Genomic DNA, 13,022 nt, shown 5'->3' on the forward strand with positions numbered 1-13,022 from the left:
CCCCTGTTTTAGCAGAAACACTAAACATCTGCTTTAAGGTTTAATAATGTAGCTTCATTTCATAATATGCATTATTTTTAAACATATATAAACAATTCTTGCAAGCAGATTACAGATTATAATGACGTAGCTGAGGTCGTGCGATATGTAATCTGCTCTGATAAGAAATTAAAGTTGGCAGCAAGTTGCGCGAGGGGATACACAGTTAAGATGCCACACGAATTTACAACATTGGCTAGTGTGAAAGCATTTTTATTTCATATTACGCTAGTGCTGAAGGTCATCTTGTCGATATCAATTGTTTATAAAACAAACAATCGTTATAAATGGTATTTAAAACTTTTTAATACTAACAGTAGTTGAAGTCATGAAAATTTACTTAAAGAAAGGTGCCACTGTACAGTGTAACGAAATTCCACATATTCCAAAATACGTTCTTCACAATATGTTTGTTTCATAGAATCCATCAGAGCTTAAATTTGTTGTATAGACAGAAATTTAAGGTTTTAAACAATTTAGATGTTGCGTGTCTCAGGTTATAACATGTCACACAATTTCAAGACATTGCTATATTTCCTATAAATTTGATTGCTTGAAACAAAAAACACGAGAAAACAAATCAAATCAATTATGACATCATAATGGATTTGGTGCCAATAAACGACACTCTGGAGCCATAATCTAGATTTTAAATGTATAACAATATATCTAAAATCCGTACACCTCAACTTCACCGATTCCCAGATACACGTAACCACTCGCCAATTTCTGAATAGTGACACTACTACCCCTGGATCCTGGAGGACACATAAAGAGTATGACGTCATTGCCGGCTGTGGGACCCTGATACAATCCTCCACATAGGTATTTGTATACGTCTATTGCAATATCGATGTCGTCTGCTTGGGAGGCTAAATGAGATTAAAATGACTTATATAGAAAGCAAAAAGTGTATTGACATAAGCGTTTATAAGTTCTACAATATGTTTACAGTAAATACCCATGCGTGATAGTATAGAGGGCTGAACCCTGTAACACGTTGCGATGTATATATGTATGGGTTATTTTTAGTTATTAATTTTAATGAGATAATTAGATTTATTTCATGGAGTTATTTGTAATTTTTCTAAAAAAAAATTCCTATTATGATCGGAAAAAAATTTCAAGTCGGTTTTTTAATAAGATGCGCCGTACTGTCCCTTTAATATAATGTGATGTCAGTGTTAACAAAAGGAGGATGGGCTTGTACGGTGAAATATAACAATAATCGTTTTTTGTAATTGTGGTTTATAAAATAAGAAAATAGACTGACAGGTGGACATTTTAACGAGAAAAGGAAAATTGCCAATAAAGCCAAATTTTCAACCTCGTCAAAATGACCACGTTTTAAGCATTTTTGTAGGAAATTCCTGAATGATTCAATGAATTTGCAAATACCAACATAATTTTAAACTGTTCGCAACTTTAAGAAATAATACTGAAATATTCGACAGATGCTTCTCGAGATTTCATACGGTATTAATTCCTCGCTTGTAAGAAGAAATATTTTGTATAACATCAGCATCCGTTTCTCACAATGTAGAGATAACGGCAATAAATCAATAAATTACATTGGTTTTGTATAGGGCACACACATTTGACGGAAAAAACCCAAGAATGAGTATCTTATATTTCACCATAAACACCATCCCCTGCGTAGAAGACAACTTTTTCTATATAATACGTGGTATCCAACTGAATCATCAGCCAGGGAACTGGGGACCAGTTTGAGACAGCTACTAAATTGCTGTTTTGCGAGTGTCACCCCGTCTACGGCGAGTGATGAACTGTGATTGCTATCCAATGTTCCGCTTAAAATTGTGGTTCTTTTATACGCCACTGTCAACAAAATATTTTATCAGTTAATAAACAAGGCTTTGCCAGAGAGAGAGAAAAAGAGAGGTAGAGAGTTAGAGGTATGAAGATAGCTCGAAAGAGAGATTAGAACAGCATAGTTGCTTAAAACCATTATTACAATCAAGTTTAAATTACTAAGGTTTGTATAAATACTTTTATTCTTCAATGATATTAAATTACTTAAATATGTACACATATGAATACATCCCTTCTTAAAACCTAATTTTAATGTAAAGTCAATAGATTAGTGCGACGTAGTGTTTAGTAATAAGTGTTAAACCCAAGTAAATGCATTTTTTATGCAAGCTTAGAAATAATTCAAATGTGTTCAAAGTAATTTTGACAATGTTTTCATAAACATATCATGAACGTTGAAAGGTCACTTACGATTCTCTCCGAATGCAATATTCTGAAACAATAAATAAGTGATCAACCGTTCAGCAATTGATAAAGTAACAAAATCATGTGGTCCCTTTATCATTTTTAGTTTGATATATATACCTTTTATCTAAGAGGTGTTTAAAAGATAGTCAAAACAGTGAACACTTTCTTCAACAAGAAAATATATATAACTGCTCACCTTTTCTATGTATTTACATCCAGGATCATCCATAATATCGAATCCTCTAATTTTCTTCCATGTACAGCATGTTTCACAATAGAATAAACTCTCGGTAACTTTACAGAGCTGAAACCCAATACAACGTTGGTCGAGCTCGCAGTTAAGCACGCACATGTGCCACATTTTTCCATAACTGTTTTCTTCAAAAGCAAGCAAAGGTTCAAAATCTGTCGAATTAAGTTCACCATGGGTAATCTTTTGAAAAGCTTTGGTGACACATTGCTGAGAAAAACAGCTTTTAATGAAAATGAAGGAAAGTACGAACAGGTAATTTTGTGTCATCGCTAAACAGTTATCTGTTCCATTCGAATATGGTGTTGCTTAAAACCATAGCATTGATATTCTCTGCATAAACTGTGCACGGATGCACGTAACGAAAAGACCCCGCCCTACATGCATTTCAGCATAATTATATAGCGAGTTGGTTCGATGTAATCATCCTGGTTCATACATCTCATTCATAATTGACACATGCAACCGATTCTTAAAGCGGCTTAATCATACGGTTGCTGATCAGAAAAGTCACGTTCTGATAGAAATAAACATGAACACTTTAACACGTATCTTTTTATAATTAAACTTAACTGAATCGGTTTATTTCTTTATTTATATTTATTCGTCATTTTTGTTTTTAATTAAAAATTTTTGTATTCCAAAGACTACATACGTAGCTATCATAGTCGTAAAAGGCATATGGGCATAGCAACAACGAATCATTGGTGTATTGTATGTCGCAAAACAAAATGCACATTATTTATGTATATTTATTGTTTTTTAACCTATACTGAGTTTTCTATTTTTTAAACAATTGATTTCACTTGCTTTATTCATACATGTACCAAAAAACCCCAGCTTGAAGACTGTTTAGGTGTGCATAGAAAGAAATGAGATTATAGCATAGAGTTTTAAATTGTTTTAAAGTTGTAACAATTACAGTTTAAATGGTTTGTGAAATTATAATATCAGTGTCAAATTATCTATATCATCCATGGATATTCAATTGATAAACATTTCCTAATCTTTTTTTTTTTTTTTTTACTCTCAAGAAACATATTTAATAAATTAAATACAGTTTTTTTTAAATATTCTTTTATTCACTCATGCTCATTCTCTCACACTCAATCTAATTGGTAGAGGCTGCTTAAATTGGAAAAATAACAAAAGAATTAAACCAAAAAAAAACCCAAACAAACAAAAACTGAAGAAAAAGAAAAAAAAATAACACCAAAAAAATCATAAGGTATATATAAAATAGTAAGACTATTAGAACGGATGAAAAGAAATATTGTTTCGAACATAGAATAATTAAATTAATAACTTTGTTGTTTTTAGACATTGGAAGTTCACCTAACAAAATATTAACTACATTAAAACCAAGTCTTAAGGAAGTTGCATGGTAAATATGCAAGCTTAGGTTGCTCCAGTGGGAATTACATTACAAGAGTTTAATTGCCTATACACTTCATTAGTACATTTATTATGCAACAACAAAGATTTATAATATATTTGAATGTATGAAGTAATAAACCCTTGGTATGATTTTTTTGTAAGAAAAGATTTAAGATATCTTGATATGGCACTTACTACACTGTTATACAGCATAATACAGACATTTCCTAATCTTTTTAAAGCTCAGACCTTTATATTATAAAACAAAAAAACTCACTTAAGAGGCTTGCCAGTTAAGCAATTTGATGATTATACCGTTAGCATTTCTTTAAGGAGTCCTATGTTTTTAGCATTTATTTTTTTCTATCAGATGATTGTTTGTACAATTAAAAACATCTTATTTTATTTAATTAAGTGTTTTGTTTTAACTTACTTAACCCAAGCATAGCCTGTTTGGATTGATCATCGTAACTAATGGCAACTTCATGACAAAAGTTGACATAAATAAGAAAATACAAAATGTAGCTGTAAAAAAAATAACATTATATAATTATTACATAACCTGATGCATCGTTGACTATAGGTTAATACATACATTTACTAAATGTAAACGTTTTTGACATATATATATATCCACGTTATCTTCTGCAAATAATGAATTGACATGATTTGTAGAGCGCTCGGTGAAAGAAGGTTTAACAGAATCGAATCCAGGAAGTAAAAAGATATAACACAAGAAAACCAGTTATCCATAAGCAACGATGTTTTTTGACTTGTTATCATAACAACATTGTGTTCAAAACGTTGTTCTGTGTATACTTTTTCGGACTTATTAAAGAACATCTTAATATGAAGGCTGTAAGTACCAACATATTATGTGCTACTCTGAAATGATGCAAACTAGATGTGGATTTATGCTACATATTAATGATTGATTGATTTATTTTTTTTCTCTATCAACTTATTTGATAATATTTTTGGAATGTTATCTATCTTTTTATCAATATATCAAAAAATTGGAAAACTTGTTGAATTTGAGAATGGAACATTAACACATAATCTCAAGCTTTATTAAATCATAAATTACCTTGAAGACGGGTCATGGTTTAAATTCCTTGATCTCTAGTAACCATCGATCGCAGATTGGATGTGTATCAGTAAAATGTACATACCTGCGCTTTAACGTCGTTTACATAAATGCTTGCACCTAACAATTGCAACATTAAAACTTCTTCTATCAGAAAAATCATTAATATCATTTGCTTCTATATCCATTTTGTGGCGGGCAAATATTAAAATCTTACGTTTATTTTTTATAAGACGTTTTTTATTTTGCATGTACAAAAATACACTTCTTATGAAAAGTTACAATCACAATTTTACACTTTTCTTATCAACAGTTCTTTCAATTAACTGTATCATTTAATAACATCACCAGGGTTATTCTGAAATAAATCAAAAACCTACTTTCATTTTCGATAAACAAGCCCGAAATAGCAAACATGAGAGTAAGGTGGTGGACAGATTTGGCGGATCCAAGTCGGAGATAGTCTCGATCAAAACATATAATTGCAATAAATAATATTAAATGATTATAAGAGTGAATATATTTACTCTGAGCCTATTTAGAAAATATATAAAAGTTAAGATTTAACAAATGTTGAATAGATAAAAAAGTCAATTCGTTTTTTTAGTTAGGGATTTTAGTTTTGATACTCATTCGCTTGCATAGCACGATCTCTGGTGAGAGAATGGGATAGAACTTTTCTGAACGGGGTAACCAAGAACGCGGAATGACTAATAAACGTAAAGTGTAGGACGAGTTCATCAAGAATCGCGGGCAGATACCTTGGATCGGATTTCGATTAATACCAAAAAAAATAATGAATAATATGAAACAATAAATACGATTTTAGTATTAATGTATAGTGTCGCTTATCTCAGACTCTCATTCTCGAGACTGTAAAGAACTTTCCAGAACGGGGTGCTCACAAACGGGTTAAATAATTGACATCATGGTGGAAAGTGTAGGACGAGTTAACCATCGGCTATATACTGTCAACCGCAATTTCTCGAAAAGTTGCGATTGCTATTTTTCTAATTATTTTTTCTATATTGTTTTCCTATTATTTTAAATTCTTTTTTGTGACAGTAAAAGAAATCATTGCAAAATGACATAAAGAACCAAATTTAGAGAAAGATACACTAAATACTAATCACTGCTTGAAATAAATACAGTAAAAAAAGTTTATTTTTTTTCCAAGTCCGCTACAACAAACCGGATTAAGGCTTCATGTTTATACATGTGTATATTATCCATTTCAATTTAGATTTGCATCTCTGCCCACTCCTCTAAATATCCAGTAATGAAGTTTGTTATTTATATCATTTTTAATTTAACCAATTCTTACCTCTGTATAATTCAACTAGCTCCAATTAAGGCTTTTTAACGCCCTTTTCACACAAAAGTATGGCTTAAAGATATTTAAAAACCATGATATTTTTGTCATTTTAGTAGAAAAAAAACCAGTTTCGTAAAAATAAATTTTAACATGAAAATTGCAGCTCATATTACTTTAAATCAATTCAGCGAATATACAGATGTTTGCTAAGAAAATGTTTAACACTTCCACGATTTTTAAAAACCTATTATCTTCCATTGAAATCGGTGTAAAGTTGGTTGTATTTTTGCTTCTGATGCATTCTAACGCTGTATAAAAAGTTTTCAACAAAACGATTATCTAGGCAACAATTAGTCATATTTAAAAAAGCTTTCCTCCAAGAGACAAATAAAGTCAAGTAATAATTGAAAAAAAAAAATCAACACTGTGACAGTCTTCGAAATGCCTTAATAACATTTATACTCTTCCACTCAAATTCATTTCAAAAGAAAGATATAACAAACATATAATTTATTAATTATTTTGTAAAGAACAAACACAAAACACTGAACCCCTTTTGAGAATAAGAAGATTATTATTTTGAATTGTTAATTTAGAATTGCTTAAAATTAATGATGAATACAAGTGATAACAAGAGATGTTTGTGAAACACTTATGCCCCTCCTCCCTGGGAAACATTCACAAAGAAAATGAACGTAAACTGTAAATATTTGGAATTTTTCTAAGTCCAAGGACCATAGAAAATGGCTCTATTGTACCCAATATCGAACTTGAACTAGATATTATCATGATAAACCTGTATACCAAATTTCATTTCAATATGTTCATCCTCTGTGAAGAAAATGAGCAGAAACTGCAAATAACTGGAATTTTTCTACGTCCAAGGGCCATAACTCTGTCGAAAATGGCTTGATCGTACCCAATATCGAAATTGGCCTAGATATTATCATGATAAACCTGTATACTAAATTTCATTTCTATATGTTCAACCTCTGCGAAGGAAATGAGCGGAAACTGCAAATAACTGGATTTTTTCCATGTCCAAGGGCCATAACTCTGTCGAAAATGGCTCGATCGTACCAATATCGAACTTGACCTATATATTATCATGATTAACCTGTATACAAAATTTCATTTCAATATGTTCATCCCCCGCGAAGAAAATGAGCGGACACTGTAAATTACTAGAACTTTTCTACGTCCAAGGGCCATAACTCTGTCGAAAATGGCTCGATCGTACCCGATATCGAACTTGACCTAGATATTATCATTATTAACATGTATACCAAATTTCATTTCAATATGTTAATCCTCTGCTCAGAAAATGAACGGCAACTGTTGGTGGACCGACCGACCGACAGACAGCAGCAAAGCAATAGGCCCTCGCATCTTCGAAGGAGGGCATAATAAATTGTTTTGATAGTTTTTATTAGCTCACCGAGACGAAGTCAGGGGGAGCTTATGCAATACCCTCGGCGTCGGCGTCCGGACCTGGTTAAAGTTTTTGTTGCAGGTCCTGTATCTAAGCTATTACTTGTCCTATCTTCACCAAACTTGCATGGATGATGCATCTGGACCTACTAATGGACTTGAAAGACTTGGATGCTGAACCTGAGTCCGAAATTTCAGATGCTGGAGGAGGTTAAGGTTGTTGGACCAGGTTAAAGTTTTTGTTGCAGGTGCCCTTTGATAGCAATATCTAAGTTACTGCTGGTCCGTACTTCACCAAACTTGCATGGATGGTGTGTCTTATGATACTGATGCACCAGACAGGCTTGAGTGCTGAATCTGAGCAATAGGTTTCGGATGCTGGAGGAGGTTAAGGTTTTTGGAGCTGGTTAAAGTTTTTGTTGCAGGTGCCCTTTGATAGCAATATCTAAGTTACTGCTGGTCCGTACTTCACCAAACGTACATGGATGGTGTGTCTTATGATACTGATGCACCAGGCAGGCATGGGTGCTGAATCTGAGCTATATGTTTCGGATGCTGGAGGATGTTAGGGTTTTTAGAGCTGGTTAAAGGTTTTGTTGCAGGTGCCCTCTGATGATTATATCTTAGTTACTACTTGTCCTAACTTCACCAGACTTCCATGGATGGTGCGTCTTATGATACTGATGCACCTGACAGGTTTGAATGCTGAGTCTGAGCCATACGTTTCAGATGCTGGATATGGTTAAGTTTTTTTTTTGAACAGGTCACATGTTTAATAGGTAATAGTACTTTTTCAAACGTGCATTAAACTGTAGTATGAATGAATCACAAAGGAAACTTCAGATGCAGAGCTTGATTTCCATTATCAAGGATGCTAAAAAATATATCTTAAATATTACAGGTCCTAACTTCACCAAACTTGAATGGATGGTGTGTCTTATGATACAGATGCACCTGACAGGCATGGATTTTGAATCTTAGCCATAGGTTGCGGATGCTGGAGCAGGTTAAGGTTTTGATTGCTAGTGCCCTCTGATGATGATATCTTAGTTATTACTGGTCTGAACTTCACCAAACTTGCATGGAGATGCGTCTTATGTATACTGATGCACCTGACTGGCTTGAATGCTGAACCTGAACCATAGGTTTCGGATGCTGGATGAGGTTTAGTTTTTTGGGAAACAGTTCACATGTTTTATAGATGATAGCTTGCATAGTTGATTTAACTATATTATAAATGAAACGCAGAGGTTGCTTCAGATGCAGAGCTTGATCTCCATTATCAATGATGCTAAAGAAATCTCCTACCTCACTCAAACCTGCTCGATAGATATATGTGTTTGTTGATAAATGATATAACATGATTCCTATGATATAGTATTGTATGGTATGAAACAATATTGTTTAATATGATACAATATAATATCATATGTAATATTATAAAAAGTTATATGATACGATATGATATTGTATAATTTTTTTTTTTATATTTTATGTTATGATATTGTATCATGATATCGTTATGTATAGTATTGTATATTATGATACAATATTGTATAATAGTATATTTTATTATTAATTTATTATTTAATCACATGATACTATTACATAAGATATTGCAAAATATAATATTATTGTATCCTATGATACAATATTGTTTATTCTATATTATTGTATCATACGATTTTGTATAATATGATATTAGTTTCTGTAATATAGAATTATATCACATGAAATTGTATAATATGATACTGTAATAATATATAATATCGTATCATACAATATTGTTTAATATGATATTGGTTTATAATATGATATATTATCACATCACATGAAATTGTATTGTATGATATTGTAAAATATATTGTTGCATCATATGATACAATATGTATAATATAATATTGTATTATATAATATTTTACTTTATCACATCATATTGTATCATTTGATATGATACAATGTTGTATCAAATAATATTGTATCATATGATACAATATCAAATTATGTATCAAAATGATACAGTATCATACAATATCATACTATATTGTACAATTTAATATCATTTGTTTCAATGTTATGATGTAATATGATATTGTAATATAATACTATATTGTTTTATATATTATGATATTGTATCATTTGATCAAATACAATAACGTATAACACAATACAATGTCATATCATACGTTACAATATCATATCTCATCATTGTTTATTATGGTATTTTATTGTATTATATGATATATGTTGTAAATTTGATAGGATACAATATTTAATTTTATATTATTGTATTGATTAACATATGAACTTATGATTATCATACAATTTTTTAACAGATGATATACGATATTGTGTCAAAACAGAATCCATGAATATCAAAGATCATAAAGTATGATTTTCATTTAATATGATAAAGGTGGTCTCATAAAGGTGAAGTCTCATAAGGGTGATGTCTCGTCTTGGTGAGCTTTGTAATCAGTGATTACCTATGTTTCTAATTATAACTGAAAGTCATCGTTCTGGAAATTCACTTAATGAACACTTTTTTCAAACGAAAAATTTCATATTTTTTTCTTAACAATACAGGTAGACAAAAAAGTGACATCAGCAAATTTTACGAAAGCCGGAAACCACAAACCTGTAAGGATACCTTTCTAAATGCACATATATAATTTAGACTTGCCTGTAGTTAAAAAGATGGTTACAATGGTAAATACATGTAGTAAAATGCTGTATTTATTATTTTGTAAAATATTCTAATTGTAGCTTAAAATCATTGTTGTGTAAAGTCATTGTATATAAATATCTCTTCAAACTTTAAATATCATATTTCTTTTGGACGAAACAGGTAGATAAAAACGTAACATCATCGGATTCGGAAAAATCAATTAATCACAAAACTGTAAGGACACACTTAAAAATCAATGCATAATAATTTCACCTTGCCTGTAATTAAAAGGATGTATACAATTGTAAACAGTACAGAAGGTTTTTTTTTTTAATTTTTTTTATCTTAATGTAACTAAAAGTCATTGTTGTGTAAAATTGTTTTCTATAAATATTTCTTAAATATATCAAACGTTAAAGAGCATAATTATTTTTTTTGACAAAACACTGGTCAAAAATCGAGTGGAACTACATGTATAAGATTTTCACAAATTTAGGAATGTAAATGTTTGCTTATATTTTTTATGATTTACTATTCAATAAATTTATCCTAGATATTTTTTTAGCTGTATTATGGTTTCGGTGCATATTTGCCGCAACTGTTCTGAAAAACATCTCTCCTTTTGAGAGAAAATTGTATACGAATACGCATACAATCATATTTCTTTGTAGACAAAACCAGATGACGGAATAGTGTTAGCTTTTCCCCAGCCCGGTATTCACAGAAATGTATTATATTTTGAGCAACCTGGGATCACCGTATATGTAAGTTATTTTGAGCAGCTCACAATTGGCAAAATCGAAGACGAGTTCTTATTTTTCCAGGTTTTTGGTACTAGTATATTATATGGTAGATATGTATATGCTTCTTATTCTAGTTTGTGACCGAGTGTATTAGTATATGAGGACAGTTTTGAGTGTTTAGACGTATTTGCAATAACCGTCAACCTTTTATATTTCGTTTGTTGTGGGTATAATGATATTGTTTTAAAATTTAAAGCTGATATTAATTCATAAATACGGATCATTTCCCTTTTATCTCCGACTACCGCAATATTAGTTGTCGATTTCTATTGTTCTGCTCATCGCTACACACCCCCTATGTAAGGCCGAAAGCACTATTCATGCTTCACCGCATTTAGGTATTTCATTCACCCAAACACGTTACCTTGGACGAAAAGACGTAGAAACGCGTTTTGAACAAAAAATAATATGACAACCACTGCACTGGCAAGGAATATCCAATGAACGTCGAAACAAAACAAACTGAAATCCAGAAACAGATGCTTCAAAAGTCCTCGATAACTGTAGACCGTTTTCCTGTGTATGTTATAACATTGCACATGCGCAATCACAAACTGTGGCAGATTGGGCATTGCCAATGATCGCATGGATTATTTTTGTAGAAACCGATGGAAACGATGTCACTTTGTTATTTTATGGGATTTACTATCATGTATCTACTGTGTTGTATGTAGTGCCGCCGGTGACTTAAAAAAGATGCAGACGTTTTGCACTCTATATGAACGACACACGTTTTCGATGTGCATGTGAAGTAAGGCAGCACTATTTGTGAAAAATAGTACGGATACCTTGGAAATTCTTTCAAAGAATAAATATATTTTGTATTTTATTGATTGCTGTTTCCTTTATTCTTTACTACAAAGATTTTACTACAATATGGAGTTCATGCATTTAGAAGTCCGTGTAACCTGAATGCCTCGATCGAAAAGCAACCGACCGTAACTTTCTCGTCCATCTTGTCAGACGTGTGAATCGACATTACCTCTCACAAGCTTATTTTTTAAAAAGATTGGTGATCTAGCGCTGTACTCATCATCAGGCACGTAGCACCAGGGGGGGCCTGCCCCCCCCCCCCCCCCCCACCACTTTTTCTCGCAGCAACAAATTTTTTAAAATTTACATATAAAAAAATGAATTATAACGGAGTTGGCCCCCCCACTTTTTTGGAAGTAAGTAAACAAAAAAGTGAAAATAAGGAAATGAGGAGTGAAATTGAAGTTACTTCCCCCCCCCCCCCGCCCCCCCCCCCCCCCCCCCCCCCCCCCCCCCCCCCACGGATTAGGATTTTGAAGATTCTTGGAAACTTTAAATTTCCTTTTTTTTTTTTTTTTTTTGGCTTGTCAAGATTTTTTGGAGGGGTCTGGCCCCCCCCCCCCCCCACTTTCAAAAACGATGCTACGTGCCTGATCATAAAACACAGAAGCAGATTTCTAAAACATTGGTTTATATTTCTGAATAGATTAATTATAAATTAAGAAGCCAGAGTAGTGTACTGGAATTGTGCTGGAGTGAGTCTCAATTTAGAATTGTGAATCTAGAGTGGGCTGCACATCGGCAATGGCATAGCTCATTGACTGTGCCTTAATCATTATGTATCTACTGTTATTTCAATTTCGAGGAACCATTGGTACTGTCATGCAGTAATCGTATCTTCTCGGGCCTTTCCGACAAGCTCGGAAAACATCATCTTCGCTAGCCAAGGGTTTTCGGTTCACTTTGCTCCCCGTAAACCCTTTGGGGATTTCATAACGAAAACTCGGTGATGTGGTGGCGCTATCTAGCGAGCAACTTGAGTTGCGCCCCTTGCATAT

Source organism: Crassostrea angulata, chromosome 2, assembly GCF_025612915.1.
Source record: "Crassostrea angulata isolate pt1a10 chromosome 2, ASM2561291v2, whole genome shotgun sequence".
In the NCBI taxonomy this organism is placed as follows: domain Eukaryota; kingdom Metazoa; phylum Mollusca; class Bivalvia; order Ostreida; family Ostreidae; genus Magallana; species Magallana angulata.